Source organism: Pristiophorus japonicus, chromosome 2 (genome assembly GCF_044704955.1).
Source record: "Pristiophorus japonicus isolate sPriJap1 chromosome 2, sPriJap1.hap1, whole genome shotgun sequence".
Classification (NCBI taxonomy): Eukaryota; Metazoa; Chordata; class Chondrichthyes; family Pristiophoridae; genus Pristiophorus; species Pristiophorus japonicus.
Window position 1 is genome coordinate 53,507,485 of NC_091978.1, and position 24,790 is coordinate 53,532,274.

At 51.4% G+C, this 24,790-nt stretch overlaps 1 protein-coding gene and 1 pseudogene across 1 annotated transcript in view; one reads left to right on the forward strand and one right to left on the reverse strand.

Moving 5' to 3' along the window:
* Positions 1-24,790, reverse strand: part of LOC139228691 (zinc finger protein 271-like) — a 176,813-nt pseudogene that overhangs the window by 18,285 nt on the left and 133,738 nt on the right.
* LOC139237983 (zinc finger protein 235-like) overlaps positions 2,788-24,790 on the forward strand; it is a 69,543-nt gene continuing 47,540 nt past the window's right edge. Inside the window, exon 1 of the mRNA XM_070867355.1 lies at positions 2,788-2,816. The gene's annotated coding sequence lies outside the window, so the exon portion shown is untranslated. The remainder of the gene's footprint in view (positions 2,817-24,790) is intronic.

A 24,790-nucleotide genomic window follows, 5' to 3' on the forward strand; every position in this document is an offset into this window, starting at 1 on the left:
CATGTGAAGGTGAGGGAAGGGTGGAAATTGGATGCAAAATGAATGAAATTTTCAAGTTCAGGGCAAAAGCAGGAAACGGTACCGATACAGTCATCAATATATCAATATGAGGATGCTGCCAGGACAGAAATGTTTAGCTATGAGGAAAGATTGGATAGGCTGGTGTAATGGATAAACCTGTGAGTATGCTTTGGAACAGAGTAGGCTAAGAGGAGATTTAATTGAGGTGTACAAAATTATGAGGGGCCTGGATTGAGTGGATAGGAAGGACCTCTTTCCCATGGCAGAGGAGAGGACAATAATCAAGGGGCATAGATTTAAAGTAATTGGTAGGTGATTTAGAGGGGAGATGAGAGATTTTTGTCACACAGATGGTGTTGGGGGTCTGAAACTTACTATCTGAAAGGGTGATAGAGGCAGAAACCCTCATCACATTTAAAAAGTACTTGGATGTGCACTTAAAGGGCCCAAATTTCCCCCAAAGTTTCCCCCCTTTTTTTGAGCAAGTAGCTTTTTTTGGAGTAACTTAAAAATCGCAAATTTCCCCATTTAACTTGCTACAATGTAAGTCAGTTAGTTACGTTTTTTTCTAGTTTAGTTTGTTCTCTCCAAAAGGGGGCATGACAAGCCACTTATGCCTCTTCTGGCCATAGAAGCAAATTTGGCCAGCTGAAAGTTACTCCAAACTAAGGCCAGTGTATGTGGCCACTTTTGTAGGCACAGAAAAACCTTACCTACATTTAAGAAATCTGCGCAGTTAGCCAGAGATGTGGGGGGGGGGTGAGTGAGAGGATTCCAAAGCACTAAAGACCTTCACAACATCAGCACAACATCTTCAGCACAACAGCTGCACAACATCATCACAAATAAATGAAAGATAAATCAGCCACTGAAAATAGAGCAGTCCTACCTTGCCGACTGCAGAACGCACCGGCTAGCCCTCCCGCCAGGGCTAGGGGCAGCAGGCACACATGACTGTAGGGGTGAGGGATTTTTACTTTTTACAGTTGACACTAAATGTTGCGTGGTCCTAATGGAGGATGATTCAGTTTTGATGCAAAATATCTTTTATTGTAAATTTTACAGTGCACTTCATGATACCATCAATAACAACAACAGGAAAGAAAGTCTGCACCCATCCCTCACCCACAGCTCGGGGAAAGTGCACTTCCTCATAGGGTCAGTGATGGTGGTGAGGGGGGTTGGCGCCTGGCTTGGGTCTGACCGCGGTGGCTGGTGCGTGGAGTGAAGTGGGAGTGGCATTTGAGTCTCTGGCCTTTGTGCACTTATTGCAGAAGCCAGCTCCCTCATGGCATCTGCCATCGTCTGCACATCCGCTGAAATGCCCGCCCTCAGTTCTCATCTCAGTGCAGAGATTTCACCTGACAGTGTCGCGACCTCATCATGCACCCCACTGACGGCTGCCACGAATAATCGTGAGGGCATTGGTCTCCTCACCCAATGAAAAAAACTGATTAACTTCTGCTGAGGGCTGCCTCTCAGGAGAGACTGGTCGTCTTCTCCTTCCCCTCTCCGTGGCACCCTTCCAGTGCGAGGCGCAGGCTGGGACGGTGTGGGACTGGGTGTCCCAAGATGCATTTCCCGACTGCCACTCGGACCCGCGAGCTCGTAAGGTGTGAACCCATGGAAGGTTGCCGAGGAGCTAATGGAGGGTTCTGGCAGTGTGATGCCCTGTGATATGTCCTGATCCATATCACGGTCAGCATTCTCCTGAGCACACATTTCCATGGATCCCTCCTCCCCCCACCCACCTTGGTCTGGAGCGCACGCATCTGAATCCTCAGGATCTTGAGGAGTGTCTTCTTTTTCTGCAAAAGACAACACAACAGTCAAATGGTTAGCAGCACAGGAGGGGACAGGATGGGTGGCATGAATAGTCTCATGCGAAGCAGGCCAGTCAGCAGGTTGATTTGAAGGGTGACTATGCATTTTAATGACTCGCCCTCACCCTCACCCTCGCATGTGGGTCCAGCTTGTGCAGAGCTGATTCTTTTTCTGCGGGTGCAAGTCAACAAGGCAGCAACCCTCAGTTCCAGGGGTGTCAGTTGGTGCAGGTTTGGCGGACCTTCTCGTGTTCTAGTTCTCTCCCTCTTGTGGGCCAATTTCTTCTGCAAAGATGAAAATATTAATTGTCAGACATGGTGCACTTCTGATGGGTGGCACACATACAGATGCTCACATTTTCCAATACAATTTAATTTAAAGATGATATTACTTACACTCACTACTTGATCAACGTCCTGGCATTTCTTCTTGCACTGGCTTCCACATCTTGCGGTGTGGACCCCAGCGGAATATTCTTCTGCAACTAGGTTCCATCTTCTCATTTCCTTGGGTGAAACTTTTGGCGGACCACTCTTGCTGATAACCTGCTCCAGCCATTTCTCCTCAATTACAGTCACTAATTTCTCCACTTTCTCATTGTGCCATTCGTCTATTGGACTCAAGCGCCGGTAATGTTCAAAGATCACACTTACACCTATCCAGCACTTCTTTCCACTCCCTCAGCCACACAAAAATCAATATTCGGACCTCACCTATATATATGCTCCATAACCAATCAGTCTGAGGACGCTCTCCCTTTAATTGGCCGATTGCTAAGCTTCCTGTCGCACTGCGCATGCGCACAAACTGAATCGGCCATTGCGCATGTGCCGGCACGACACAAAACGCTGGGCTCAAGCCCAGCCCTCTTGCCGGCTGCGCTGAGCATGCGTGGCTGAAGCTCCACACCCCCAGGCTCTGCAGCGCCACACCGATGGATCCGGACGACGAGGGAGCGGCCAAAGTCAAAGGTACATTTTTGGCGCTTTTTTCCCCCCAGGAAGTCGGCGCAACACAACTTACTGCACCGCTCGAAGTGGCTGGGGAAATTTGGGGCCAAAGAGCTATGACCTAGAGCTAGAAGGTGGGATTAGGCTGGATAGCTGTTTTTCGATAGACACGGACATGATGGGCCGAATGGCCTCCTGTGTCGTAATTTTTCTGTGATTCGATGGGGCATCATCTCCCTTTGATTTCGATTTCTGACACCAGGCAACAGAAAAGGGTAATTAAAACACGACATAAACAGACTTTTCAGGTGTGAGACATCACACTTCAGAACAACACGTCTGCCAGCTCTTGCCACAAACCTCAGTACAGTCAACCTTTCAGTACCTGCAGTCCTGATTTAAGTAACTAGTAGTTTAACATGTCTAGTTCAGCATTTGTATTTCAATGCAAACTAGAAAAAAATCTATTTATGACAATAATTAAATCATAGTGATTGTGAGAATCGATTGTCACCTCGATACCGTCCATGCCCACTGATCGCAGAAGGTATCAAGTGTATGATTAGGCAGAGTCAACATGGTTTTAATGAAAGGGAAATCGTGTTTGACAAATCTGTTACAGTTTTTTGAAGATGTAACTAGTAGGATGGATAAGCATTTGATAAGGTGCCACACAAGAGGTTATTACACAAAATTAGGACTCATGGGGGTAATATATTAGCTTGGATTGAGGATTATTTAAAAGACAGAAAACAGAGTAGAAATAAACAGGACTTTTTCAGGTTGGCAGGCTCTAACTAGCAGGGTACCGCAAGGATCAGTGCTGGGACCTCAGCTATTTACAGTCCACATTAATGACAGATGAAGGGACTGAGCGTAATGTATCCAATTTTGCTGATGATACAAAATTAGGTGGGAAAGTAAGCTGTGAGGAGGTGCAAAGAGGCTGCAAAGAGATATAGACAGGTTGTTGTGGGCAAGAACATGGCAAATAGAATACAATGTGGGGAAATGTGAAGTTATGCACTTTGGTAGGAAAAACAAAAAAGCAGAATGTTTGTTGAATGGTGAGAGATTGGGAAATGTTTGCATTCAGAGGAACCTGGATGTCCTAATACACAGAAAGCTAACATGCAGGTATAGCAAGCAATTAGGAAACCAAATGGTGTGTTAACTTTTGTTGCAAAGGGATTAGAGTATAAGAGTAAAGAAGTCTTACTACAATTATGCAGGGCATTGCTGAGGCCATACCTAGACACTGTGTACAGTTTGGGTCTCTTGCCTAAGGAAAAACATACTTGCTGTAGAGGGAGTGCAACGAAGGTTCACTGGCCAGGTTCCTGGGATGGGGGGATTGCCCTCTGAGGAGAGATTGCGTAGAGTTTAGATGAATGAGAAGTGATCTCATTGAAACATATGAAATTCTTAAGGGGCTTGACGGGGTTAATACTGAGAAAATGTTTGCCCTGGCTGGGGAATGTAGAACACGGAGTCACAGTCTCCGAATAAGGGGTCGGCCACTTAGGACTGAGATGAGGAGAAATTTCTTCACTCAAAGGGTTGTGAATCTTTGGAATTCTCTACCCCAGAGAGCTGTGAATGCTCAATCGTTGAGTATATTCAGACGTCGATAAATTTTGGGGAACTAAATGAATTATGGGATATGGGGATAATGCGGGAAGGTGGAGTTGAGGTAGAAGATCAGCCATGATCTTACTGAATGGCGGAGCAGGCTCAAAGGGCCAAATGGCTTACTTCTACAAAGTGCTGTAGTACAGCGGGACCTGGGGGTACATGTGCATGAAACACAAAAGGATAGAATGCAGGTACAGCAAGTGATCAGGAAGGCCAATGGTATCTTGGCCTTTATTGCAAAGGGGATGGAGTATAAAAGCAAGGAAGTCTTGCTACAGTTATACAGGGTATTGGTGAGGCCACATCTGGAATACTGCGTACTATTTTGGTTTCCATATTTAAGAAAGGATATACTTGCTTTGGAGGCAGTTCAGAGAAGCTTCACTAGGTTGATTCTGGAGATGAGGGGGTTGACTTATGAGGGAAGGTTGAGTAGGTTGGGCCTCTACTCATTGGAATTCAGAAGAATGAAAGGTGATCTTATTGAAATGTATAAGTTTATGAGGGGGCTTTACAAGGTGGATGCAGAGAGGATGTTTCCACTGATGGGGAGACTAGAACTAGAGGTCATAATCTTAGAATAAGGGGCCGCCCATTTAAAACTGAGATGAGGAGAAATTTCTTCTCTGAGGTTTGTAAATCTGTGGAATTCGCTGCCTCAGAGAGCTGTGGAAACTGGGACATTGAATAAATTTACGACAGAAATAGATAATTTCTTAAACGATAAGGGGGTAAGGGAAGGGGATAAGGTGTTCTGGGGAGCGGACAGGGAAGTGGAGCTGAGTCCATGATCAGATCAGCCATAATCTTATTGAATGACGGAGCAGGCTCGAGGGGCTGTATGGCCTACTCCTGTTCCTACTTATTATGTTCTTATGTACCGGTGGACACCGCATGCTCCCTCTCCAGGGCCACCCGGGCACAGACAAGACCGCGGAAGAGAGGCAGACACCCAGAGCGACCTCCCATCCCCCATCCCCCATCCCGGGCCCTGCTCATCCTGGGCCGGCAAATTGCTGTTTTAGCCAGGCCCAAGAGCAGGTCCAGGAGAAGATCCTCCATCTTACCCACACCCTCCACACCGGGCGGCCAAAGATTAGGAACATGGGCCTAAAGTGTAACCAAACATTGAGGAGCACCCCCTTCAGGTAACTATACAGGGACTGCAACCTTTCACACTGAATATATACATGGACCGGGGACTCCTCAAGACTGCAAACCCACATCTGGCCTTAGAGTCTGGAAGGGGCTTAAAAACTTCATGCAACACCCTGATCCCCAATGGTGTAGGGAAAGACTCCCGCATAGAGAGCCCTTCATTTTGGACCCAGGCCTCCGCTGGACAGCACGACGACTCGCCTGTCCGATTGAGACTGGGCAATAAACAAAATGAGTCAGTAAATGATACAGAGACCCGAGTACCTGGGTTCTCAGCCCTGATGCGAAGTACACTGGCCACCAATTTTCTGTCACTAGCTCGCACCTCAGGCCCTGCCCAGTCTAGTTTGATTGCTAACTGTTTTCTAACTCTGGTCTGTCATTCTGAGGGAAATTTCCAAGGCCTCATTTATTGGTGTATCCCACCCGAGAGGCAGTAAATGGCTTTAATAAACTGGAGGCAAGGTTTTTTTTTAAACGGAGTAACTATTTGTACGTTCTCCCTTCTGCGCATGCGCCCAACACCATTTTGCCTCCGATCCATCCAACAGCAGCCAAACTCATCCGCCGAGCCTCCGAGCCACCCGCAGCGCCGCAAGCGTCTGTTTGGGGGGGAGCGGAGAGAGAGAGAGCTTGGGGTGGGGGGAGAGAGAGCAAGCTTGGAGGAGGGGTAAAAGAGAGAGAACTTTTGGGGGGCGTGGGCGGAGAGAGAGCCTGGGGGTAGAGAGAGCGAGAGAGAGCGAACTTGGGGGGGGGGGGGGTGAGGGGAGAGAGAGAGAGAGAGCTTGGGGGGGGGGGGGAAAGAGAGAGCTTGGGGGGGGGAAAGAGAGAGAGAGAGAGAGCTTGGGGTGGGGGAGAGAGAGAGAGAGAGAGAGAGAGAGAGAGAGAGCTTGGGGGGGAGAGAGAGAGAGAGCTGGGGGGGGAGGGAGAGAGAGAGAGAGAGAGAGCTGGGGGGGGGAGAGAGAGAGAGAGAGAGAGAGCTTGGGGGGGGGGGGAGAGAGAAAGAGAGAGAGAGAGAGAGAGCAAGCTTGGGGGGGGGGGCTAGAGAGAGGGAGAGAGCCTGGGGAGAGAGGGAGAGAGCCTGGAGGGAGAGAGAGAGAGCTTTGGGAGAGAGAGAGCCTGGAGAGAAAGAAAGAGATAGCTTGGGGAGAGAGAGAGCTTGGGAGGAGAGACAGAGTGAGCCTGGGAGGGTGGGGGGGGGGGAGAGAGAGAGAAGCTGGGGGTGGGAGGGAGAGCGAGAGAATGTCTGGGGGGGGTGGAAGAGAGAGAGAGCTTGGTGGAGGGAGGGGGGAGAGAGAGCTGGGAGGGGGGATCGGAGGGGAGAGAGGGAATTCAGAGAAGACGGATCATATTCTTCCAAACCCCTGGTGCATGCAAGCTCGGTGCGTGTGTTACAAAGACATCATTGGGATGAATGAAATCCAGAAGTCACGACATTGTCATATCCAATAAACTTGTTCACAATCTGCATACAATGCCCCATCTATGTTGGGGGGGGGGGCGGGATATAGTCTTGCGCTTGGGTAAGGGACTTTGGCTGAGGGAGGCAGCACATGTGCTGGGATAAGGGTCTTCAGCTGGCGGAGGGATGCACTTAGGCTTACGCTGGGGTAATGGACTTCGGCTAGAACTTGGTGGCTTTTGGGGAGATCTATCCTCTGTGGCTTCTAAAGTCAAAGTGGATCGAATTACAAATTGGAAAGTCACTCAGAACTTGGGCTGGGCGGTTCCAGTTACACATTCCAGAGGAACTTCAGAGTGAGGCTTATCCTCAAAGAGGACCAATCAGCAATAGGTCATGTGAAAATGGAAAGCCAATCCGAGAAATGGCTGCATTTCAGTTAGTACAAATAAACACAGCCTTTTTAAAAGCTGGAAAGTGGTGAAAAACGCCACTAGTGCTGCCCAAAGACTAATGGACAGAGTAATCCACTTCATCAGCGCCCCTGCCACAGAACTCAATATCCACCCCCTGCACCACTGGTGCATTGTGTCTGCAGTTTGTACGATCCACAAGATGACAGTCAGGTCTTGTGGAGTCAAAGGTCAGGTAACTGAATGCATGGAAAGATCGCTACAAACTTCCCTGAACGCCAACCCTCTGATTTCTGTTTTGTAGCCACCTTTCCATCCATTCTGCTGCCTGGCCCTTCACTCCACACGGCCTGACCTTGGTCATCTTGTAGATCGTACATACTGTTATGGATAGGAAGCTGGTTACAAAACAGAAAACAGAGAGTAGAGGTTAAGAGTGGCTACTCTAAGAGTAGCAAAAGGTGGAAAGTGATGTTCCACAGGGATCAGTGTTGGGACCACTGTTGTTCACCATTTACATAAACTATTTGGACTCAGGAATCAGAAGTGTAATTTCAAAATTTGTCGATGACACCAAATTTGGAGGTAGAGTAATACTGAGGAAGATTGTGACAAAATGCAAGACGACATTAATAAGCTTACAGAATGGGAGGGTAATTAGCAAATGAATTTTAAGATAGGTGGTGCATTTTGGTAGGAAGAATAAGGAGGTCACACACTACATGGAAAATAATGGGGCAGAGGAGCAAAGGAATGGGGCAGAGGAGCAAAGGAATACACGAATGGCCTGTCCCTGTGCTGCACACTCTATGTAATTCCGTGTAACTCTATGGACCAAAGTTTCGTGTGGAGTTGCTCCAATTTTCTTGGAGCAACTAGTTTAGTTTGGAGTATCTTAGAAATCGCAATTCTCGGCACTTAGTTTGCTTCAGTTCTAGTGAGTTAGTTTAGGTTCATTTTAGTTCAGGTTTTTTTTTTCAAAAGGGGGTGTATCCAGCCACTTAGACCTGTTTTGCAAGTTTTGGCAGCGAAAACTTACTCCAAACTAACTTAGAATATAAGTTCTGAAAAACCTTACCTAGAGTTAAGTTTAGCGCATGCACAGCCAGAGATGGAGGGGTGGAGGTGGGGCGGGGTGGGGGGCGGTGGCGGTGGGGGGGGGGAGTGTCATGTATTCAACTGTCATTGTAACCCATGTATAAGCTGACCTAAGTTGTACACCGTGAGAACATTGACCACTAGGTGATGAACTTGTGGGAGACACTCCTAACCTGGACTTTCAGGTATAAAAGGGGAAGCTCCACCCACCTTCTTCACTTCAGCTGGAATAAAGGTAACTGGTCACAGAGTGACCTTCTCTCAAGTATGGGCCTCGTGTGCATTTATACTGTATAGTAAGGACATATTATTGGCGACGAGAAACTGGGATTTAAACCACGCGAGCATGGCCACTAGCAGCACAGACGAGAGTTACTGTGTTGGTGATGATTGGGACAATTTTATTGAGAGACTACAGCAAAGTTTCGTCACTAAGGAATGGCTGGGACAGGATTTGGCCGACAAACGCAGGGCTCATCTCCTGACGGTTTGTGGATCCAGGACATACTCCCTGATAAAGGACCTTCTAGCGCTAGAGAAGCCGGCGGACAAGACTTTTGAAGAGCTCAGTAAATTGATCGGGGAACACTTTAAACCGGCGAGCAGCATGCACATGGCGAGACACCGGTTTTACACACACCAGCGGCGAGAAGGGCAAAGCGTTCCAGACTTCGTGGCAGACCTACGGCGACTGGCGAGCCTATGTAAGTTTGATGGCCCAGACATTTATCTCAGGGGAGGAAGAGACCAGAATGATGTTTGACAAAAATCTTGGTTTAAATACAGCAAATGGACAAGGAGTCAACATTGTTAACGCGGCACACAGTTCTCCAGGCAGACAGGGGCAATTGGACATGCCCGAGCATGTAGTCGAACCCAAAGGGTGAATTTAACAGAGACAATGGCTAGCTGAACGGCGATTCATGCCATCGCAAGGGACAATGTGGCCAGTAATGGGGCCATCAACACCTGTCAATGGTGCGCTTAAGGACAGTTACAGAGACAGTCTGAGATGATCAACTGGTAATCGAACTTTTGTTTCCAACAACGGCTCATGTTGGAGGTGTGGAGGCAAACACACAGCCAGAGCTTGCAGATATCAGCAATATACCTGCAGAAACTCCAACGTTAGCGGTCACTTGGCGCATATGTGCAGGAAGCCTGCAGCCAGGTTGATGTACAAGGAGGACGGGCCCGATGTAAGCCCTACGAGGCCAAATGAACACGGGGGAAATCACTGGAAGCTGAAGTTCAGCGAGTTCATATGGAGTACATATACAGTTCATACACCAGGACACCACCGATAATGATGAAAGTGCTCCTCAATGGCATCCCAGTATCAACAGAGCTAGACACGGCGGCCAGCCAGTCCCTGATGAGTATCAAACAGTTTGACAAGTTGTGGGCGTCCAAGGCCAGGAGGTCAAAATTATTGCCGATTGACGCACAGCTACGGACATATACAAAGGAGATCATTCCGGTGCTAGGCAACGCCACGGTAGTCGTGACCCACAAAGATTAGGAGAACAGGTTGCCACTCTGGATTGTCCCGGGGGATGGTCCCGCATTGCTGGGGAGGAGTTGGCTTGCTGTCATGAACTGGGCGATGTCAATGCAATTTCTTCTGTGGAGCGAATATCATGCTCACAGGTCCTGAACAAATTTGACTCACTATTTCAACCCGGCATTGGCACTTTCAGGGGCCCAAGGTAGTGATTCACATAAACCCGAACACCAGGCCAGTACATCACAAGGCCAGAGCGGTGCCGTGCGTGATGCGGGAAAAGATAGAAGGCGAATTGGATCGCCTGCTGAGGGAAGGCATCATCTCGTCAGTCGAATTCAGTGACTGGGTGAGCCCGATTGTGCCGGTGCTCAAGGTGGATGGGTCGGTCAGGATAGGTGGTGATTACAAGGCCAGCGGCCAACAACCGGGTGTGTGTGGGGGGATTGTGTGTGTGTGGGGGGGTGGGGGTGTGGGGGTGTGTGTGAGGGGGGGTTGTGTGTGTGTGGGTGTGTGTGGGAGTGTGTGTGTGGGGTGGGGGGTGTGTGGGGTGGGGGTGTGTGTGGGGTGTGTGGGGGGTTGGGGGGGTGTGTAGTGTTGGGGGGTGTGTAGTGTGGGGGGTTGGGGGGTGTGTAGTGTGGGGGGTTGGGGGGTGTGTATGGGGGGGTGGGTTGGGTGTGTGTGTGGGGGGGTGGTGTGTGGGGGGGGTTGGGGGTATGTGTGTGGGGCGGGGTTGTGTGTGTGTGGGGGGGGGTTTGGGTGTGTGTGTTGGGGGGGTTGGGGGTGTGTGTGTTGGGGGGGGTTGGGGGTGTGTTGGGGGGGTTGGGGGTGTGTGTGTTGGGGGGGCTGGGATGTGTGTGTGTGGGGAGGGTGTGTGTGTGTGGTGGTGGGGAGGTGTGTGTGTGGTGGTGGGGAGGTGTGTGTGTGTGGTGGTGGGGAGGTGTGTGTGTGTGGTGGTGGGGAGGTGTGTGTGTGGGGTGTGTGTGTGTGTGGGGGGGTTGGGTGTGTGGGGGGTTGGGGGTTTGTGTGTGGTGGGGGTTGGGGTTGTGTGTGTGGGGGGTTGGGGTTGTGTGTGTGGGGGGTTGGGGTTGTGTGTGTGGGGGGTTGGGGGTTGTGTGTGGGGGGTTGGGGTTGTGTGTGTGGGGGGGTTGGGGTTGTGGGGGTGTGTGGGGGTTGTGTGTGTGTGTGTGGGGGTGTGTGTGTGTGTGTGTGTGTGGGGGGGGTGTGTGTGTTTGGGGGTGTGTGTGTGTGGGGGGGTGTGTGTGTGGGGGTGTGTGTGTGGGGATGTGTGTGTGTGGTGTGTGGGGGTGTGTGTGGTGTGGGGTTGGGTGTGTGTGAGTGGGGGGGTGTGGGGGGTTGGGGGTGTGTGTGGGGTTTGTGTGGGGTGGGGGGGTTGGGGGTTTGTGTGGGGTGGGGGGGGTTGGGGGTGTGTGTGGGGCGGGGTTGGGTGTGTGGGGGGTTGGGGGTGTGTGGGGGGTTGGGGGTGTGTGTGTGTGGTGGGGGGGTTGGGGGTGTGTGGGGGCGTTGGGGGTGTGTGGGGGGGGAGTTTGGGGGTGTGTGTGGGGGGGGGGAGTTTGGGTGTGTGTGTTGGGGGGGGTTGAGGGTGTGTGTGTCGGAGGGGGTTGGGGGTGTGTGTGGGGGGGCTGGGGGTGTGTGTGTGTGTGTGTGGTGGGGAGGTGTGTGTGTGTGGGGTGTGTGTGTGTGGGGGGGTTGGGTGTGGGGGGGGTTGGGGGTTTGTGTGTGGTGGGGTGTTGGGTGTGTGTGGGGGTGTGTGGGGGGTTGGGGGTTATGTTTGGTGTGTGTGTGGGGTGGTTGGGTGTGTGTGTGGGGGGGGGTTTGGTGGTGTGTGTGGTGGGGGGTTGGGTGTGTGTGGGGAGATGTTGGGGATGCGTGGGGAGATGTTGGGGGTGCGTGTGGGGGGGGTGTTGGGTTGTGTGTGGGGGGTTGGGCATGTGTGTGTGTGGGGGGGTGGGGGTGTTGGGGGTGTGTGTGGGGGGGGGGGGTTGGGGTGTCTGTTTGGGGGCATGGGGGGGGTTGGGTGTGTGTATGTGTGTGGGGGGTGGGGTGCAGTGGGGTGGTTGGGTGTGTGTGTGTGGGGGGGTTGGAGTGTGTGTGTGTGAGTGGGGTTGTGGGTGTGTGTGGCGGGGGTGTATGGGGGGGGTTGAGTGTGTGCGGGGGGGGGTATTGGGGTTGTGTGTGTGTGTGGGGGGGGGTGGGGGTGTGTGTGCGGGGGGTGTGTTGGGTTGTGTGTGTGGTGGGGGGGGTGTCGGGGTTGTGTGTGTGTGTGTGGGGGGGTGGGGGTGTGTGTGTGTGTGGGCGGGGGTGTTGGGGGTGGGGATGTGTGTGTGTGTGGGGGGGTTGTGGGGTGGTGGGGTGTGTGTGTGTGGGGGGTTGGGGGGTGTGTGTGTGGGGGGGTTGGGGGGTGTGTGTGTGGGGGGATTGGGATGTGTGTGGGGGGGGCTTGGGGCGTGGGTGGGGAGGTGTAGGGGGTGTGTGTGGGGGGGGTGTGGGGGGTGTTGGGGCCGTGTGGGGTGAGGTTGAGGGTGTGTGGAGAGGGGTTGTTGGGGTTATGTATGTGTGGGGGGGTGTTGGGGTGTGTGTGTGGGAGGTGTTGGGGGGGTGTGTGTGTGTAGGGGTGTTGGGGATGTGTGGGGGGGGGGTTGGGGGGGTGTGTGTGTGGGGGGGTTGGGGGTGTGTGTGGGGGGGGTGTGTGTGGGGGGGGGTGTTGGGGGTGGTGTTGGGGGGTGGGGTGTGTGTTGTGGGGGGGTGGGGGGTGTGTGTGTGGGGGGATTGGGATGTGTGTGGGGTGAGGTTGGGGTGTGTGGAGGGGGGGTGTTGGGGTGGTGTGTGTGTGGGGAGGTGTTGGGGGTGTGTGTGTGTGTGGGGGTGTGGGGGGGAGGTTGGGGGGAGTGTGGGGGGGTGGTTTGTGGGTGGTGTCGGGGTGTGTGTGTGTGTGTGGAAGGGTGTTTGTGGGTGGGGGGGGAGTTGGGGGGGTGTGTGTGTGTGGGGGGGTTGAGATGTGTGTGTTGTGTGTGGGAGGTGTTGGGGGTGTGTGTGGTATGGGGGGGGTTGGGTGTGTGTGTGTGTGGGGGGTTGTTTGTGGGGTGGGGGTGGGGAGTTGGGCATGTGTGTGTGTGGGGGTGTGTGTGTGGGGGAGTTGGGGTGTGTGTGTGTGTGTGGGGGGTGTTGGAGGCATGGGGGTGGGTGTGTGTATGTGTGTGGGGGGTGGGGGCAGTGGGGGGTTGGGTGTGTGTGTGTGTGAGGGGTTGGGGGTGTGTGTGGGGGGGGTGTGGGGGTGTGTGGGGGGGGGGTTGTGTGTGTGGGGGGGGTGTTGGGTGGGGTGTGGGGGGGTGGGGGGTGTGGGGGGGGTGGGTGTGTGTGTGGGGGGTTGAGTGCGTGTGGGGGGATGTTGGGGGTGTGTATGTGGGGGGGCTGGGGGGGGGGTGTGTGGGGAGGGTGTGTGTGTGGGGGGATGTGTGTGTGGGGGGGTGGAGGTGTGGGGGTGTGTGTGGTGGTGGGGAGGTGTGTGTGGGGTGTGTGGGGTGTGTGGGGGGGTTGGGTGTGGTGGGGGTTGGGGGTTTGTGTGTGGTTGGGGTTGTGTGTGTGGGGGGTTGGGGTTGTGTGTGTGGGGGGGTTGGGGTTGTGTGTGTGTGGGGGGGGGGTGTGGGAGGGTGTGTGTGTGGGGGGGGGTGTGTGTGGGGGTGTGTGTGTGGGGGGGTTGGGGTGTGTGTGTGTGGGGGATATTTTGGGGGTGTGTGGGGGGGGGTTGGGGATGTGTGTTGAGGGAGTTGGGTGTGTGTGGGGGGGGTGTTGGGGGTGTGTCTGTGGGGGGTGTTGGGGTGTGTGTGTGTGTGTGTGGGGGGGGGTGGGGGTGTGTGTGTGTTTTTGGGCGGGGGTGTTGGTGGTGGGGCTGTGTGTGTGTGGGGGGGGTTGGGAGCGTGGGTGGGGGGGTGTAGGGGTGTGTGTGTGGGGGTTGTTGGGAGCATGTGGGGTGAGGTTGGGAGTGTGTGGAGGGGGGGTGTTGGGGTTATGTGTGTGTGGGGGGGTGTTGGGGGTGTGTATGTGGGAGGTGTGTGTGTGTGGGTGTGTGTGTGGGGAGGTGTGTATGTGGGGTGGGGGGTTGGGGGTGTGTGTGTGGGGGGGGTGGTTTGGGGCTGTGTGTGTGTGGGGGTGTTGGGGGTGTGTGTGTGTGGGGGTGTTGGGGGTGTGTGTGTGTGGGGGTGGGGTTGGGGGTGTGTGTGTGGGGGGGGTGGGGGGTTGGGTGTGTGTGTGTGTGTGTGGGGGGTTGGAGGTGTGTGTGGGGGGAGTGGGTTGGGGGTGTGTGTGTGGGGGGGTGTTGGGGGTGTGTGCGTGTGGGGGGGATGTGTGTTGGGTTGGGGGTGTGTGTGTGAGGGGGGTGTTGGGTGTGTGTGTGGGGGGGTGGTTGGGGGTGTGTGTTGGGGGTGTGTGCGGGGGAGGTTGGGTGTTTGTGTGTGGGGGGGTTGTTGGGGGTGTGTGTGGGGGGTTGTTGGGGGTGTGTGTGGGGGGGTGTTGGGGGTGTGTGCGTGGGGTTGTTGGGGGTGTGTGTGGGGGGGGGAGTTGGGGCTGTGTGTGTGTGCGGGGTGTTGGGGGTGTGTGCGGGGGGGGGGGTTGAGTGTGTGTGTGTGGGGGGGTTGTTGGGGGTGTGTGTGGGCGGGTTGTTGGGGGTGTGTGTGGGGGCGTTGTTGGGTGTGTGTGTGGGGGCGGGTTGTTGGGTGTGTGTGTTGGGGGGAGAGTTGGGAGTGTGTGTGTGGGGGGGGGTTGGGGGTGTGTGTGGGGGGGGTGTGCGGGGGGGGATTGGGTGTGTGTGTGTGTGTGTGGGGGGGTTGTTGGGTGTGTGTGTGGGGGGGGAGTTGGGAGAGTGTGTGTGTGTGGGGGTGTGTGGGGGGGGGGGTTTTGGGGGGGTGTGCGGGGGGGGTTTGGGTGTGTGTGTGGGGGGCGGGTGGTGAGGGGATTGTGGGTTGGGGCTGAACGCGGGTGTGAGGGCCTGAACGCGGAGGGTGGAGGCTGGACGAAGGCATCCTTGCTCTCTCCTCCGGCCCTTCGATAATTTCAAGTGGCCTCCAACTCACACTCCTCCATCCCTTGCCACGCTCCTCCATCCATCCCTTTGCCACGCTTCTCCCCCATCTATCACCTGCCCTGTGCCCCCTTCCCACGCTCCTCCATCCCTCCCTGATACCCAAACACAGACTGGGGGAAAAATGCCCTGCTGAGCCATTGCGCAGACGCGCATGCTCCAACGCGCCTGCGCAATGCTGCCGGCACTCAGAACAACGCTGATCCCTAGCCCCGCGCCCCTGCAGGCTGCGATCGGTTTTCTCCATCCCAGGGAGACTTCGCTGCGCCACGCCACACTCCAGGATCACCGGAAAATTCCTCGGTAGGATTCCGGTGCGCTTTTTAACCCAGGCAGGTCATGTAAATCTCGGAGGTGCGCTGTTTTCTCCAGCACCGGAAACTTCGGCCCTATGTAACTATGTCTTCTAACTCCTGACATAGCTGGAAAAGCTTTTGTTATTATTACCACAATTGTGCACTCTCGTCATTTCCTAAGATCTCTGAGCTTCTCTCATGGCTGTTTTTGACTTCCTCAATTCTGGGTGATATTTTTCCTATTCTCTTGTAAACTGAACTCATTTTGTTCCAAACTGGGTTCAATGTAAAACAGTTCGGGGAGTCAGGAATCATTCAACCCTAGACCTACGCTGGCAGGTACAACCCAAGAAGGTTCCTTCTTACAATCTCCAGCAGGGTCAGTAGTGGAGTTTCGCAGTGGGAGTGATCCCAGAGTAACTGTCGGGATCGCACCCCCGTGGATGTTCCGGGTCGTGTATTTTTAGTTATCCTGGTGTCTAACACACACACATCAATAAAACAGGGAATTCTTGGAAACGCGCTGCAGGTCCTTTTTCTGGATATCAAATATCTGTTGTATTATTGTACCAGCAGTGAATGGGCTCCTATGAACTCCTCTGTCTGCTATTTTAGTGCAGTCTTTAACATTGTAATTTAAACGGGTTTATGTTAAATGAGTTGATGTTTGCCTTAAATTGCTGGACTCAGAATTTTCACATAAACTCATTAAGTCTTTGTGGAATAATTACCAGAGTAAATTTTAGACTGGAAACTTAAAACTGCCGTTTCATTTTCAGTCAGGAACAGATTGCAGTTTTACACCAATCTCTGATTTGACAGCACGTTTCCAGCATTCACCGTTGTCCTTCCTGACTCCAAACACAGTTGTAAAGGAGCCTTCTGTTCCGTGCCTAGGAGCTCTGAACCATGGAAGAGAGCAGCTGGGACACATTTCTTACACACCTCAGAATTAACCCGCACGGCGACTTTGCTGTCAGTGAAGAGAGACGAGAAAGACCAAAGTGCCGTTTGCCCCTCTCAGTGTGGCCCTGAAAGTCTGTGTTCAGGCTGAAGTTCTGTTCCCTCTGTACGATCCTCCCCCGCAGATTGTCTTTTCTGAGCTCCAAACAGGTGATTACCACCAGCACTGCCTCCGAAAGATCCTGAAAATCCACTGGGAGTATAGACGCACCAACGTCAGTGTTCTCGCCCAGGCCAACATCCCCAGCATCGAAGCACTGACCACACGCGACCAGCTCCATTGGCTGGGCCACATCGTCAGCATGCCTGACATGAGACTTCCAAAGCAAGTGCTCTACTCAGAACTCCTACACGGCAAGCGAGCCCCAGGTGGGCAGAGGAAACGTTACAAGGACACCCTCAAAGCCTTCTTGATAAAGTGCAACAACCCCCACCAGCACCTGGGAATCCCTGGCCCAAGACCGCCCTAAGTGGAGGAAGAGCATCCGGGAAGGCGCTGAGCATCTCGAGTCTCGTCGCCGAGAGCTTGCAGAAATTAAGCGCAGACAGCGGAAGGAGCGTGCAGCACATCAGTCCCACCCACCCTTTCCTTCAACCACTGCCTGCCCCACCTGTTACAGAGACTCTAATTCCCGTATTGGACTCTGCAGTCACCTGAGAACTTACTTTTCGAGTGGAAGCAAGTCTTCCTTGATTTCGAGGGACTGCCTATGATGATGCTTTACAATCAAGTGGGAAAGACAAAAATCTACAATACTGCATTTAAAGCAAAGCTAATTTATTTGATATGTATCCAGAGCATTAAATTCCACCCCAGTTACAGGAGTTATTAACACCAGCAGAAACAAAGCCCAACTTTCAAAATGAACACAATTCAGTCCTGGATATAATTAACAGCAATAACAGCAGTATCCAACCCCTGCAGTCATTTGTGAATTCGCTGGTGTTTCAACAGGGTGGATGACTGAGTGAAGTTCTTCCCACACACAGAGCACCTGAACGGCTCTCCCCAGTGTTGTTGAAATCTCGACCTCTGATAAACGACTCAAACACCTTCAGCTCCGGTAGAAGTTTTTTAATTTACTTGCTAGCAAGGGAAAGGTCACACTCAGTCAATGGCTAAGTGAACACCTTCCAAATGGTACAATTTCACGAGATATTTATACAGTATAACCCAAGTTATGGCTTCTCCCTGTGTATTGGCTCTGTCTCGCAGTCAGTGAATACAGATAAAGAGTTAATTACTATATCCTTGTCCTGACATGGTTTCCAGATATTTCATTTTGTCAGGGTTATTAGTTGGCAGCCGGCCATTACTCGATGAGAGTGTGGTAATGAGCTATATTACCTACATTGCATTGTGTCAGGATGATCCAGTTTCCTGGTCAGTTATCTTTTTGCATCAAATGGATGAGGTCTCTACAAGAGATAATGGCTGGTAGTTTGAGTACTTCGAAAAGGGTGGGGTGGAGTGGAACTGGTGTCGTATAGACAATAGGAGAGCACCATGGGTGGTACTTGTCTCAGCAGGACTTGCCTCTCAGTTGTCTGGTGGCTATCAGCCATTTCAAGCCAGGTTTAGCTGTTTATGCAAACCGACTGCTTGTTGCAGAAATTCCTGGAAGGACCAGGACTCCATTTTCTTTTATATTAAAAAGGTACAAAACTACAGTGTGGTACAGCTTAGATAAAAATACATTTCCACAGTGTGAACATGTTGATGGCACCTCAGTTCCCCAGAACTTTTATAGCACTTCCCGCAGTCCAGGCATTTAAAAGGTCTCTCGTCTGTGTGAACTCGCTGGTGCTTCAGCAGATTGGATGACTGAATGAAACCTTTCCCATTCTCGGAGCAGGTGAACAGCCTCTCCCCACTGTGAACTTGTTGGTGTCTCACCAGATTCTATTTCTTTTTAAAGCTCTTTTCATGTTCAAAACATTTAAAAGGTCTCATATCAGTGTGAACTCGCTGGTGTTTCAGCAAGTTGGATGGATCAGTGAATCCTTTCACACACATGGAGCAGGTGAACAGCCTCTCCCCAGTGTGAGTATGTTGGTATGTCAACAGATCCTTTTTCCTTTTAAAGCTTTTGTCACATTCAGAACATTTAAATGGTCTGTTATCAGTGTGAACAAGTTGGTGTGTCAGCAGGTCGGATGACTGAGTGAATCCCTTCTCACACTCAGAGCAGGTGAACAGCCTCTCCCGGGTTCGACTGCGCTTGTGTCTCTCCAGGTTGGATGATTGGCTGAAGCCCTGTCCACACACAGAACATGTGTACTGTTTCTCCCCACTGTGAACGGTGCTTTTTGTTTCCCTATTCAAAGGCAGATGATATTCAGGTCCCGATGAATCGAGTGACTCCGTCAGATCTTGATGTGATGTTTGGTTTGAGATTCCGACTGCATATCCTCCCCTTGTATCTCGCTGTAAAATAAATTTAAAACAGGAAAAAGGGAGGGTGAGAGAGAACCGACAAAAACACAAAGACAGGTTGTGAAATTGAGCTTAATGAATCTGGCCATTTTTCGGGCTGGCACTAGAGAAATGTCACCATGAAAGCTGCCCGATTGTCGTAAAATCCATCTGGTTCACTAATGTCCTTCAGGGAATGGAACCCATCCCCATAGACAGTCCCATATCAGAAATTGTTGGTTTGACTGGACTCAGTACTGGGGGTTAAACCCAGCAGTTTCTCCTCCATCCCCACTCCAGCTCAAGCTGATACAACAAACAGACCCACACAGGAGGCGAGGGAGTGACTTCCGTATCCAGCGCCCACCCCGATACAGAGCGGCCCGGAATTGCTGGGCCTGCTGTATAAATGCAAGCTGTTGTTTTCCTTGTGTGGGGGAGGGGCTGCCCCCTGGGTTTCCTGATGCCGGGGCCCTGGCCGCACGTCCGCCGGACCCAGTGGCTCTGACTCAGGGCCTGAGACCCGCACTCGGTGTTGCTGAGGCCGCGCTTGCCCCGCTCAGTTTCCGGGAGCCCCACCGTGCATGCTCCGCGCAGGAAGGTGGGCTCCGGGAACCAGCTCTTCCCATGCCTATGAACAAGTAAATACATCACTGCTCAATAATCCAGCTCTATATTTACAGGAGAAAGCCTGTTATATAACTCCTCAAGTAGTCAAAATAAATAAAGATTGCAACTCCGTGAATCCATGGTAAATAAATACCAAATCCTGACCAGTTTCTTCCTTTTTCTAGAATTCTCCATCTAGAAGTCGATATTGGTCAAAAACTTCCAATGGAAATTTCTAATATTTTTTCTCTGAGTTTCAAGCTGACCAGTTTCTTCTCTCAGAGAATCTCCAAGGAGACTCTTTGATTTAAACACAGGTCTCCCCTCTTTTATTGCAGGATTCGAGTTACTGGGAATTTGAATACCTAACCACTCAAATTTAAAAGGGCTCGTCAGTCATATACAAACTGAACCAATCACACAGCTCGATGTCAGTTTGAACTATTCCTCTCTCCAGCCTGTAACCAATGAAACTTTCAACACTGAGGCTGAAATTCCACTTCCGTGCGCCGGGGGTGCAGGCAGTGCAGGGCACAGAGGGAGCAGCAAACCTGGTTCAGAGATTTTCCCCTGAGCATGTGCGGGGGCCCAGTGGGCTTTCACTGCTCCGGGGTATTTCCGGGCAAGTTCTCATTGCCCCTGGAATTCCCACACATTGTCCCCTGGGTGTGAGGCCAGCGCTCTGGGCCTTTAACCACTGGAGTGAAGCCGAGTCCTGCAGGCACACAGTCACTGGGAGTTTCTAACTGTCCGGACCAACCTCTTGGGGAAATTAGTCCCACTTTTGGTCTGGTGGTAGTTTTTCCACATTGACCCATTGCTAGTTCCCTTGAATTGGATCTTTATTTGTTCCCTTTGGTTTGTTTTTACTGCCTGACCCACCACTCAAAGCACTTTGTCTGATCTGCCGCTGGGAATGAGCAGACTCCTCCCTCATCTCCCACACTGCACCAGCTCTCCTCCTCCTTGGTTGTGTTCCACACTCTGGGCCTTGGCCCTTCCCCGGGGATTCTCAGTATGAACAGGGGGGGATGTGTTTTGAGACAGGATGTCCCAGCTCTCCACCTTTAAAAGGACAAGGAGAGGACCAGCTGGGCTGAATGGCACTGCTTTATGACATCACTGCAGTGCCTAGCAACCAACCTCCCTGAGCCTGCTCATTATGGACTGGGTTTAGCTCAGTGCTGTTACAAGAAGGGAAACAGGAGCAGGATTTGACCCGTGTGGAGCCCAGGATTAATGGGGAGAGGTACAGGATCAATTTATACCTTATTGGGTGAGAAATGTTATTGTCCCGGACACTCCCTGTCCCTCAGTATCTGTGTCCGAGGGAGAAGGATGTCAGTAAAGTTCCCTCTACACTGTCCTGGGAGTGTTTGATGGGGACAGTGCAGAGGGAACTTTACACTGTATCTAACGTGTGCTGTGCCTGCCCTGGGAGTGATTCATGGATCAGTGTAGAGGAAGCTTTACTCTGTATCTAACCCAGGATATACCTGCCCTGGGAGTGTTTGATGTGGCAGTGTAGAGGGAGCTTTACTCTGTATCTAACCCATGTTGTACCTGACTGGATATAGTTTGATGCTGACACAAGTTGCTCACATCGATGAACACACCTTTTAACCAAAAGATGATGTAAGAAAAACCCATCAGCTTCTCCCCGGGTCACAGATCCTGAGGGACAGTGAATGTCCCGAACATTTTAAACAGCTCCCTTCCATCTCCTCTTTCCCTTCTTTGTTCTGATCAAAAGAGTCCCAGTTTCTCTAATCTCTCTCCTGATAATTAAAGGCGCTTGTCCCTGGTATCATCTCAGTGCATCTCTTCTGCACCTGCTCCATAGCCTTGACATCTGTCCCAGAGTAAAATGACCCAAAACTTGACCCAATATTCTAAATGCAGCCTAATCAATGATTTGCACTTGACACCCCATTTATAAAACCTAGGATAACATTTTTAAACAACTTGATCAACTTGACGTCCCACTTTTAAAGATTTGTGTAAATGAACCTCTTTTAGGTTTTAGAGATATTAACATAACATGGTTAAAATACATTGATATCTAATGTCTGGTATAATGTGCATTATGGGAAAGAGAAGTTTCATCTGAGTTAGAAATTCAAACAGGCACTTCACTGCAGACAGGTCACCATGGCAACACTGATAAGCCATTGCACAGAATCGGCTAGTTGAAAACTGTAATCAGATCAGGGGAAACAACTGAGTTTGCCGTTATTAACTACAATATAAGCTTAAACCAGAATGAATAATAGATTAAATTATAATGTGTGATGAAATGTTCTTACGGAAGGTCATCGACCTGAAACGTTAACTCTGTTTCTCTTTCCACAAATGCTGCCTGACCTACTGAGTATTTCCAGCAATTTTTGTTTTTATTTCAGATTTCTAGCAGTATTTTGTTCCCTCTACACTGCCCTGGGGGTGTTTCATGGGACAGTGTAAGGGGAGCTTTACTCTGTATCTAACCCATACTGTCCCTGCCCTGGGAGAGTTTGAAAGGACACTGTAGAGGGAGCTTTACTCTCTTTATTTGCCATGCTGTTCCTGCCCTAATATTGATTGAAGGGATGGTGTAGAGGGTGCCTTACTCTGTATCTACCGTGTACTGTACCTGCCTTCTTATGTTTGGGACAGGGTAGATGGAGATTTACTCTGTATCTAACTCGTGCTGTACCTGCTCTGGGAGTGTTTGAATGGAGAGTGTAGAGGGAGCTTTATTCTGTATCTAACCTGTGCTGTACCTGGCCTGGGAATGTTTGATGCAATAGTGTAGTTAATCTCTTTATTTCCCATGCTGTTCCTGCCTTAATATTGATTATTGGGATGGCGTCGAGGGTGCCTTAATCTGTACCTAACCCGGCTGTACCTGCCCTGGGAGTGTTTGATGTGACAATGTAGAGGAAGCTTTACTCTGTATCTAACCCATGCCGTACCTGTCCTGGGACTGTTTGAACAGACAGTGTAGAAGGAGCTTTACTCTGTATCTAATCCGTGTTTTCCCTGCCCTGAGGGTGTGTAATGAGACTGTGTAGAGGGAGATTCATTCTGCATCTCTTTTATCATTCATTCGTGTGATATGGACGTTGGTGGGAAGACCAGCATTTATTGCCCATCCCTAATTGCCCTTGAGAAGTTTGTGGTGAGCCGCCTTCTTCAACCGCTGCAGTCCGTGTGGTGAAGGTACTCCCACAGTGCTGTTAGGGAGGGAGTTCCAGGTTTTGACTCGGTGACGATGAAGGAACGGCGATAGATTTCCAAGTAAGGATGGTGTGTGACTTACATAGAAACATAGAAAATAGGTGCAGGAGTAGGCTATTCGGCCCTTTGAGCCTGCACCGCCATTCAATGAGTTCATGGCTGAACATGCAACTTCAGTACCCCATTCCTGCTTTCTCGCTATACTCCTTGATTCCCCCTAGTAGTAAGGACTACATCTAACTCCTTTTTGAATATATTTAGTGAATTGGCCTCAACAAATTTCTGTGGTAGAGAATTCCACAGATTCACTACTCTCTGGGTGAAGAAGTTTCTCCTCATCTCGGTCCTAAATGGCTTACCCCTTATCCTTAGACTGTGACCCCTGGTTCTGGACTTCCCCAACATTGGGAACATTCTTCCTGCATCTAACCTGTCTAAACCCATCAGAATTTTAAACATTTCTATGAGATCCCCTCTCATTCTTCTGAACTCCAGTGAATACAAGCCCAGTTGATCCAGTCTTTCTTGATATGTCAGTCCCGCCATCCCGGGAATCAGTCTGGTGAACCTTCGCTGCACTCCCTCAATAGCAAGAATGTCCTTCCTCAAGTTAGGAGACCAACACTGTACACAATACTCCAGGTGCGGCCTCACCAAGGCCCTGTACAACTGTAGTAACACATCCCTGCCCCTGTACTCAAATCCCTCGCTATGAAGGCCAACATGCCATTTGCCTTGGAGGGGAAATGGAGATGATGATGTTCCTGTGCTCCTGCTGCCCTTGTCCTTCCAGGTGGTGGAGGTCGCAGGTTTTGGAGTTGCTGCAGTGTATCTTGTTGATCAGGGATTCTCAACCGGGGTTCGCGAGAAGGTTTCAAGGGGTCCGCCAAAAAATTCTCTTTCAATATTTCTCTGTCACGAGCAGCCCTTCCACCATGCGCCGGGTCAGTACCCATTGTGGGAGCAGCCGCAGGGGAAGCGATGGGGCGAAGGCTGCAGAAGCCACGCCTCGCTCGTTGCCAATTCGTTTGATCCAGATTCCCATCATCTCCATCCAACCTGCTGCCCCCATCTTCCCCTTCCCCCATACAGATCCAGGGTGGGGTTTATTGGAGGATGGGGCCATTCCCACTTCCAGGAGCCGACGAGCCCATTGAACAACCTTTTCCCACTAGGACAGGAGCAGTGCGCAGTTTGCTGGAACGGCAGCTTCAGCCGCCGCTCGCTCTCACACCAGGGGGCGCCACTGAGCCGGTCAGCCTGCAGCTTCAGTGATTAGTCCACTCAAATGTCAATCAAAGGCCAGCAGCCAATGAGCTTGGCCCAAGTTCTGGCTCCAACCACTTTGAACCGCCGGCGACTTGGGACTAAGTTCAAAGCGCCGCGAGCGGAAGATCAAACTGTCAATCAAAGATCAGACCCGCCCACTGCACCCTGCTGACTCTGATTGGTAGTTGCAGGGGGCGGGATGATAAAAGGCCAATCAGTCAGTTGTTTGAGCAAAATTCAAAGAACCACTTGTACTTCTATGGTGCTTTTAATGTACTAAAACATCCCAAGGCGCTTCACGGGAGACAAAAAATTTGACACCGAACCACAAATGAAGAAATTACGGCAGGTGACCAAGAGGTAGGTTTTAAGGAGCGTCTTAAAGGATGTACGAGTGCCAGAGAGGCAGAGAGGTTTAGAGAGGGAGTTCCAGAGCATAGGGCCCAGGTAGCTGAAGGCATGCCCACCAATGGTTGAGTGATTATAATTAGGGATGTTCAAGGGGGCAGAATTAGAGGAACGTGGGTATCTCGGTGGGTTGTGGGGACTGGAGATTATAGAGATAGGGAGGAGCGAGGCCATGGAGGGATTTGTAAACATAAATGAGAATTTAGAAATCGAGGCATTGCTTAACCGGGATCCAATGTAGGTCAGCGAGCACAGGGGTGATGGGTAAACAGGACTTGGTGCAAGTAAGGACACGGGCAGCCGAGTTTTGAATGACCTCAAGTTTACAAAGAGTAGAATGTGGGAGACCAGCCAGGAATGTGTTGGACTATCAAGTCTAGAGGTAACAAAGGCATGGATGAGTTGAAGCAAGGGTGGAGACGGGCAATGTTGCGGAGGTGGAAAAAGGCGATCTTAGTTATGCTGTGGATATGTGGTCAAAAGCTCATTTCAGGCTCAAATATGACA